This window comes from Choloepus didactylus, chromosome 4 (genome assembly GCF_015220235.1).
Source record: "Choloepus didactylus isolate mChoDid1 chromosome 4, mChoDid1.pri, whole genome shotgun sequence".
Taxonomy (NCBI): Eukaryota; Metazoa; Chordata; class Mammalia; order Pilosa; family Megalonychidae; genus Choloepus; species Choloepus didactylus.
The window spans coordinates 24504345-24514283 of NC_051310.1; the positions used below are offsets into that span (position 1 = coordinate 24504345).

At 34.8% G+C, this 9939-nt stretch overlaps 1 pseudogene; it reads left to right on the plus strand.

Moving 5' to 3' along the window:
- Positions 1–1592: 1592 nt before the first annotated feature.
- LOC119533536 lies at positions 1593–1710 on the plus strand (annotated as a pseudogene).
- The last annotated feature ends 8229 nt before the right edge of the window (positions 1711–9939 follow it).

The window sequence follows — 9939 nt, forward strand, 5'->3', positions numbered from 1 at the left end:
TCAAAGAGGCCAGAACAGTACATTTTTCTGTAATAGGATATTATTTTGTTCATATAAATGGGCAATTTGTGAGACAGGTTTAGAATATGAAAATATTACATATATCAATTGTTGATATGATGGTATTCGTTGATCTAATAATTTATTAAATACATATTTGTTATGTATCCCATGAGACAACTAGTGCAGAAGACAAAAGAGATGAGAAAATCTTGATACCTTTTCTTGGTGTGCTTAAAATCTAAAAAGAAAACATACAGATAAATAATGAACCCACCATGTAATATATATATATTACCATAGATATGTGGACAAAATGACACAGAAGTACAGAAAATAGTTTTATGAGTTATCAAAAACAACCTTTGTTTTTTTTTAACACCAAACTGTATACGTTGAAGTACATTTATTTATTTATTTCAAACCTCAAAATAAATTGTTAAAGAAATTATAAATGAATAGTAATATTAACATATAAAACCCTGCAATAAATCACTATTTAATCTTTTTAAATATTGCTTCCTTCTCTGAATGATTATTTCATTTTGTAGTCTGTTTCCCTACTCTATTTTCCCTGATCTTCAGGCAACTAAGAAAAGTTTAAAATATGTGTACAATCACGTGATTTTGCATTTTTACTTTATAAAGTTCTCGAAATAGAAGTTTCTGGTGAAAGTGAATTCTTATTTATTAGGATTTTATTTCCTTTATTAATTCACTTCCTCTATAGAGAAAGATTCATGATCCAAAAACAAGCATAATTTTCAAGAATTTGTTGAGCATGAAAAGATTCCAGGATTTTAGGGAATTTTCATATATTCAATCCTAACTCCTATATTTATGCATTAGCATCTACATAAGAAATAATAAGTTTATTTTTAGAATGAAGATATTAGTCATTAGAGAGTTTTAAACTTTTTTAAAAGCAGAAATGTGTGTATAAATAAGCATGTAGGTTTACATATACATATATGCATATATATAAACTGTCAGCAAAAAAATTTGAAAGAAAAAGAGACTTGGGGAAAACATTACTCAATAGAGTACATACTGTAAGAAACTTAATCAATATTTTATTGCATAATTTTCATACCCGATTCTGGAACAATTTTATTTAATAGTTCCATTTTAGTATTCTCCTTTAAAATGATTTCTATAGATCTGGAATTGTGTTCATTTGGAATTTATTTTCAATATCTATCTCTCTATCTATCTATGTATCTATGTATCTATCTATCTATCTATCTAATCTATCTATCTGCCTGTTTGCCTACCTATCTGTCTTTGCATCTATCTCAATATCTAAATATGGTATAAACGTGTTTCTTTCAATCTTCACCACTCAAAATGCTCTTTTGTTTTGATTGAAGCATCAAAGTTTTCCCTTTGGGGATTTGATTACTTTATTTGCATTGAAAGTATCAACTTTACCTCAAAGGACCCCATCATTTGAATGTATCCCTTGCATATGATTTAGACATTCTAAATTTTAATAAGCCCGCAAAGCAGAAGAGCAAGCACCAGTCTGTAGTTCCCAACAGGATTTTCTCCATAGGGCAGTGGCTTCACCTCACATTAGAAGTCAGTTAAGTGCTCTCTTCGGCAGCACAAGAGAGAAGCACATATACTAAAATTGGAACTATATAGAGAAGATCAGCATGGCCCCTGCACAAGGATGACAAGCAAATTCATGAAGTGTTCCATATTTAGGGGATGTTTTGGTGTTCTTCTTTACTTATATTTTTATTTTTTTATTTTTATTTTTTTGGAGTAATGAAAATGTTCTAAAACAATTGTGGTGATGATACTGTGAGCCACTGACTGTATACTTTGGATGGATTATATGGTGTGTGAATATATCTCATTAAAATTTCATTTAAAAAATTTTGAAACAATAATAATAATAAGTCAGTTAAGACAGGAACTTCTTTTGAAAAGAAAAGAGAATCTGGGCTGAGTGGGTGTGTGCACATAGGTGTGCTTTACTTTTTGAAGAAAACCAATATTGATTACCTCTTTTGTACCAAGCATAATGGTATGTATTTTGCAGGAAATATTTCAGTGAATTCTTACTGTCAGGTAACTGTAAAAATCTTTATTTTAATCGTCAGGATGCTGAATTCTCCTAGGTCATTCAGTTAGTAAATAGGAAAGCCAGAATTTGAATCTAAGTTTGTTTATATCACTGTAGCCACGTCCATTTACAGCATTTGTTGCAAAAGCTACATTGACCTCTTCTTATGAAACCTAAAAAGTTAAATAAAACTCACCAAACACATAGACCACACATATTATTTTAACTAATGAAAAGGAAAAAGGTGGGGTATTTTTTCAAATAAATTATTTATAATATGTGCCATTGTTCAGATAGTTGTATAATTTTCTCTTCTGTTGTGTTATGCTCTTTTTCCTTTGATAATTGATTTCGTCTCTTCAGTTCTATATTGAAGCCCTTGGAAAGCCTACCTGTTGTAGGTTTTATATTTCCATCTACCTTTAACATGTTAACACACTTTTAATCACTTCCCATGTTCATTAGCTGAGATGAACAAGAGAGAATTGTTCAAACAGGTGCCAGCAAATTAAGATAAACATAGTTAATATTATTCACTTATTTGTGCACAAGTATCTACCTCTGGATTTAGATTAGCTAAGAAGGAAGGCAAATTGGAAATGTTGATCAGTTCTTATCAGTCAAAGCTGAAAAATCAAGGTTGTGCTTGACAGTGGGAGGCTTAGCTTATGTTTAGTACACAGAAGGAACACAATATATTCTTTCTTTCTGAATTAAATACAATGGCATGGATTTTATGTATTCCCGATTCTTTTTGTACTATAGAGTAGGAGTATGATAATTCCCTAGCAATGTTCTAGTCAATAGTTTTAAAAAATCAATTGCATCACACATTAGAGATGATGCAAACATTGAAACATAATTCAAAAAACTCAGTGAATTAAATGGCCTAGTAATGGAAAGATCTGGATCACAGAGATAAACCACTCACTTTCTTTGGATATAATCACATATTATTGCTGTGTCTTCCTTACTCTGTACTCCTATCACTCTTTGTTCCTATTGCTATTTTACCATTTATAAAATAACATTATAGCCAGTTTTGTCATTTTTCAATCGGAGACTTTGAGCTCGCTAAGAGTTATGACCGAGTTATTGGTTATTTTATCTTTTTTTTTTCCTACACATATCTATATCCAAGATCCAGTTAAGTATTTATCATATATTACATGATTTTGATATATGTATGCCCACTCAATGGATGGGTGAGACATGGATTGAACAAATAAATCTGATTACTTGTTTTGTGTAATGTGATAGTCATTTGGAACATGCTGCAATAAGCTGAGGATGTCAGCACTAAAATTCAAGCTAGATTCTTTGATAAAATCATTGAAACTGAAAACTGAAAACTTTGCCTTGTATATTAAAGTCTTCTTAGTTGGAGAGTCAAACTTAGGGAAAGTAGCTTTAAAAAGTATGAAAAAAGACTGAGAGAGGTACTCTGTGTACCTGGGCCCATAATTTCATGGTTCAGAATTTGTAGGTCCAGTCTTGTGGTGGATCCACCCAGTGGTGGAAGCAGCCATGGGAAATTCAGCTATTTCATGAATGTCACCAAGAGTAACTCATTATCCTCATGCTTCAGACAGGGCTCATCTTCTGCCTCTCTTCCAGGAGGATCTTTGGCCCCATGAGGGGCCAAAAGCAACTTGGTGCATCTTTTATTGGCTAGGTCATTCCGATGATGTATATCATGATATGGGTCCCTGACAAGCACATCAGTATGTGTAACGCTGGTCCCTTTCCACACAATCGTTTCCAAAGGTCCCTTCCCACACAGGGAGACCTTTGATTCTCCTATGAACTTGAACAGATTGCTAATCTATTGGCGATGGCCCATGAGTCAGTAAACAGATACACAAGGGTACTAAGAGGACCACTTGCAGTTCAGCCCATTGGGAACTTTCTCCAGTGCCATAGGCTGTACATAGTCTGCCTGAGGCAGGGGAAACTGTGGCTCTTGCCCAAAGGATGCCAAATGGCTTCACCATGGCTTCACCATCAGTGAACCAGAGCTGAGCATCTGGTAAAGCATCCCTGAGTTGGGATCCCCAGGACAGAAAAAGGAAGCCACGAGCCAGGGGAGTGTATGTCAGGCAGTAGAAGCCCTAACCCCATCGATCTCAGTATGGAACCAGCTAGCCAATTCCCTGGAATTCATGGAGGAGGGGTCTCAAAATTCTATTTATCACCACCCCTCCCCAGAGAATGGAGACTGCATGCCATAGTTCCCCCAGCCATGGGCTGGTACGTCTACCTTGGCTGGAAATGTAGGGGTGACCCTTCAGTTTAGCACACAAAGTTATGAAATCTTTGTTGCCCAAGATACTCCTGTACAAAAGGAACACAAGAGCAATGGAAAGAATGGCCAGAAAATTCAAACCACACCGTATTTCCCCATGCACCCTACTCATTGTGCCAAAATCTGTAGAAAGAGTTGCTATATGGTACATTGTGGGAACACAGGCTCAGGCATAACAGAAACTTTCAGCAAATAACAGCACTATTACTTACAGACCAAAGGGTCTAAAATAGCAGGGGAGGAGATCCTATTATGGCCCATCTCCAGGAAAAGCCAACTGCTGCAGTCAAGGTTCGTGGATGGCAATTCCACATGCCCGACTTCACGTTGGAGAGCAGAGACCAATCTGTGCTGAACAAGGATGGAGTATTTATATGACACAGGGGAAGGGAACCCTGCCACTGAGAGTTCCTACCCTTATAAGCAGCTGGAACTGCTTGTTCCTGGTTTCCGGGTTTAAAATATGGTCATTATGTTCCATTAGACCTAAAGTGTATCCCTGCTGAGGAATGGAAACATATAGAAACATTTGCACACAACAGAAAAGGAGGCAGGGGTAGGCAAGAGCTGGAAGATGGCCACTAGGTGTGTCCATGACTTCTCCACATAGACTGAGAGGAAAGCATATTATACTGCATGCAAATCAAATATCCCATCCCTTTTTTTTTTTTTTTTTTTTTTTTTTTTTGGCAGCTTGGAGCATAAAAGATAAAAAAAAATTGTGCACATCTATGCTTTTTACTTAACACATTCTTCTAGTGAGATTACATTCTTCAGGATCCATCTTCTGAAATCTCTCTCCACTCTCTCCTAGACCTTGGGAAGGGCACAGGACAAAGACTGACTCAGTGAAACTGAATCTTTGACCTTTATTCCCAAATCTGTTAGGTAGTAGAAGCTTTTTATTTTTGGACTTGAAATTGATGTTTATATGCCTGGAGTTTGGGGAATCATCCTGTAGAAATACTACCTGGAAATTAAGTTAACTTTCAAAGTTAAATATGAAAAGACACTAACTCTTGTTGATAGATTTTAAGCAGCTTGGTTCAGCCATGCTTGTCAATAAATTCTGACATTTTATGGCCAATTTTATTTGTATTTCTATGACATGCAGTGATATGAATTTTAAGTATTATAAGACTATTGATTAAAACTTCAAATCTAGATTCCTATAAATATAATGTTTTCTTATTTTTCTTATAGTGATTCCTGACTTCAAACCTAAATTCCTATAGATGCAATGTTTTCTTATTTTTCTAATAGTTATTCCTGAATGGAACATCCCTGTTCTCATTATTTAGCTTAGTTTAATTCCCTCAAATCCCTTTAAATGGATTTTGAGAGTATTTCCTGATGGATTTTGTTTGATGTGGTAATTTTTCCAAGGGTATTTGTTTTCAGTAATCTTATAGATCAGGTGATTAGGATTCCTGTAACAGTGGTGAAGTGGTAGGCTTTGATGGCATTAGATCAGTTCAATACTATTAGGCAAACAGGAAATATGTTAGGAGACTGTATTCCTCTAATGAAGTAGCAAGCTTACCACCCACCGTCCTCAGGCCTCTTCTGGTGGAAACAGAAGACAGTGTGTCCCGTCTATCCACATAAATAGGGAGCAGTTTGCCTAGTAATGCTGTCCTCTCTTAGGAGCCCTTGCATCAGCAAGTTAGGACTGTCTTTGGGGAGGCACTAATGGTCAGGAGGACTTCTGTACAGCCTTGGTCTCATAGGAATCTCACACAAACGTCAAATTTGCCCCAGGCTGCCCACTGAAAGCCTGCTAAGCACGCATAATGAAGGCTCCATTTCTCTGAACACCTTAAACCTTCAGAAGCATATGAAATTTCCCTCCAGTGTGCACCTGTAAGCTTATTTTGATGAATGGGTCATTCAGACAAGGAAGAGGGAGGGAAATGAGGGTCAGAAACTTGCTTTAGAGCCTTACTTTTCCTGTTCTACCTTACACAATTGAATTTGGATCAATTCACCTAGAGCCAAGGGAGAAGTTAACATCAAAGGGAACCTAGTACATAGATCAGGATGAAGAAACAAACAAATAAAAGGCGAAAGGCATAAATTACATAATTCATAAAGCAAGATGGTAGAGGCAATAGCAAGCATATCTGTTTCTGACAGTAAGGGCTTGCCTATCTATCAATAGACAATCTCCCACAACAGATCGAAACTAGAAGTCACCTAAATGCTTCTTACAAAAAGATATACCTAACAAATGTCACAGAAAATAAAAAGGGCAATCGAAGACATATTAGACAAAATCAAGTAAGGGGAAGGGGACTAGAGTAATAATTCCATGCAAAGTAGAACTTAAAGCAAAAAGCATTAAACAGAAAGAAAAAAATAGAAAGCTTATTTTATATCTATATAATGCGTATTCCACAATGAGAATATCACTGTCATAAGTCTTTATGTGTCAAATACCATAGCATCAATATGCTGTGATTTATTTTTAAAGCAAAAACTGAAATAAAATGAGGAATATAGAAAAACTAATAGTAGTAACATAACTCAGTTGTGACACATCAACTTGGTTAAAAAGTGTGCATAGCAAGCTATGTTTTTCAAGTACAAGTAGTATGTTGTTCTATTTAAAGGAGAAAAATGTGAATTCCCTATGTTTGTTCAAATTATTTTTATTACAGTATCACATAAATATGTAGAGACATAAAACCAGAAGCAAATTTCTAATGTCCACACCACACTGTAAAACAAAACAACATTTAAATTAAATATAAACAACATAAAAAAATCAATAAAATTCAAATTGCAGTCACATCTGGGTTTAATAGTAGCAACATGTATTTGCATGTTCTATGTTTAACTCATTATAGATTTGCTTTTGAATAGAAAGGCCCATCATTTCTATCACTGGTTCTGTCCCAGGAGAGTGAGCACAGTGATAAGTGCATGAACTGTGAAACCAGTCTGACTGGGTTTAAATGCCACTTTACTACTCATTAGATAAACTTGAAAGTCACTTAACTTCCCCGTGCCTCAGTTTCCTGTCTATGAAATGGGGACTAACAGTACCGACCTCAGAGAACTGTTACAAACCTACTTCCAACAGTTCCTGGCACATAGTAAGAAGCAGGTGTCATGGACTGAACTTTGTACCCAAGCAGAGGCATGTCCTTAATCTTACTCATGTTCCTGTGGGTGTGAAGTCATGTGTAAATAAGACCTTACAAAGACGTTATTTTTAGTTAAAGTGTGGCCAACTGAACTGAGGTGGGTCTTAATCAAATTACTAAAGGCCTTATCAAGAAGAAACCAGAAGCCAGAAATCAGAGAAAGCCATAGAGAGGTGCCAGAAGCTGGAAACCAATAGAAACTTGAAAAGCTGACATAATGAGAGAGAGATGACCATGTGCTAGAACCGGAGATAAAACCCAAGGAACCACAAGCTTTGCAGCAAGATAGCACAAAGAATGCTACAGACTTTGGAGAGAAAATATAGCCTTACTGATGCCTTGATTTGGGACTTCTGTCCCCTGAAACCTTGAGACAATAAATTCCCATTGGATAATAAGCCTCCCCATTGTGTGGTATTTGTTATAGAAGCCTGGCAAAAGACAACATATATGCTCAGTTTTCAAATAAATTTATTTTTATTTACTTGCATATTTTTCATGAGTCAATTTTTGACATATCTTTATGCAGATACAGTTTTTATGTGTAAAATAAAATGTATTTCTTCAAGGCCTAGACTTATTTACTAGTATACATTCAACTAAGGGAGTTTTCCAAATTGGTGAATACAGCTTAACAATAAAAACACAGACTTTCAAAGAAATGTTCTCTTTGCTGCAGATCAATTTAGAATATATTTTAATTTCCTCTTCTGTTAAGGTTATCTCTATAAAATGTCTGAGAAACACAAGTTTTGTAGTGATGTTAGAGAACCTACCACAAAAATTATTTTCCAATTGATTTCATTTTTTACAGAATGGGACCTTAATAAGAATATAAACAAGTTCCATTTATTTATACAACATTCATGCATTGACTGTCAATTTTATTTTTGGTACTATACTAGGAGCATTGATAAAAAGATAGATTGATCCTAAAACAAAAATTCTCAACCTTTAAATGATAAGGGAAGAGTTATCCTTTGGAACATTAAACAAAACAAAAAAGGCAGAAAACAATGAAAGCAGTCATTTCTGCTTTAAATTATAGTACAAAAAATGGGTTAGTGGTTGCATTAGGTTAATGGTTAAATGGTTGACTTGTGGCAAGCAAGAATATGGAGGGCATAATGAAAACTGACCTATGTCTTTCATTAACTTAAAAATATGTCATTCAATTATTTTTTAATAAATTCAAAACTAATAAAATAATATACTAGTATAGACAAATCAAGAAAACATTCCAAATGAGTTTTAGAAAAGGCTGGTTAATTTTTTGGTCAGTAATAACACTTGTAGCTATGAAAGCAAAAGCAATTACATGGACCATGAGATCTCATTTATCAAGGTATCATCTAATAGCCTCTGGCGACCATGGCAAAGATTTTTCCTGGATGAGTATCATGGTCCAATTTAATGTGTTGTGTTTCTTTTTTCCACCTACCTGCCTTGGAAGCATCCTCTGCAGGTTACTGACAGTAGAAAAGCCAGCAGGATTTCTGAATAAGGCTTACTGAACATAAATATCTGTCTTCTCACAGGCCATGTTAAAAAAAGACTTGTGTTTTATCTTAAGAAGTAAAGCTGACTCGTTAGTGAGAGAGGCTACAGAAGATGTAAGGAAGACGAGTCGGGGACAGCAGGAATGCTGAATTGCATAGTTGTAGCTCATAATTTGCTGTTACTCATTACGAACAGAAAAGGGAAGCACAACATGTCTCATTCACAGCCATGTAGTCTTCCAACAATGTCACTAAATAGGACCAGAACTTGTTCCATACACTGTAAATCACTTCCTCCTGGGATTTTTCTTGACTTTTCCTCATCCTTTATTTACAGCCACACTTTGGAACAGTGTTTTAATGTCCTTGTTTGAGAACTTTTCTTAACCATATACAGCAGACAGGTTAAAGAGTTATGTTTCTGTTCATTTTTCTAAATCTCAATGGAAAACCCATCTTTTCTCAAATGTGTTCTTGAAATATTTACTTTGTGAATATAAAACTATCACTTGGAGAAGCAGATTCAGATCTTGTGCCAACAATAAAACTTAGCCCAGTGTTTTGGCACAGTTTGAATTTTTTTTCTTCTCTTGTATTATGAATATTTCACTTTTAATTTGTATTTTAATTTGTATTTCACTTTTAATTTGTATTTAATTTGTATTAAAAGTGACCATTTTAATACAAATGATGTTTTGATATTGTCTTGCTTTACACAGTAAATTGAGAGTACAAAAGGCAAACAGAAGTAAAATCATTGAGGCAAACACAATAAAATATGACAATACAAATTTTGACAGGAGTTCTAAGAACCAAATTTAAAAATGAGACAGGAATTTTATTACAAATATTTTTCTAAGAAGTAGGTTTTAGAACCATAATATATGCTAATTTATACAATTTTTTTATATT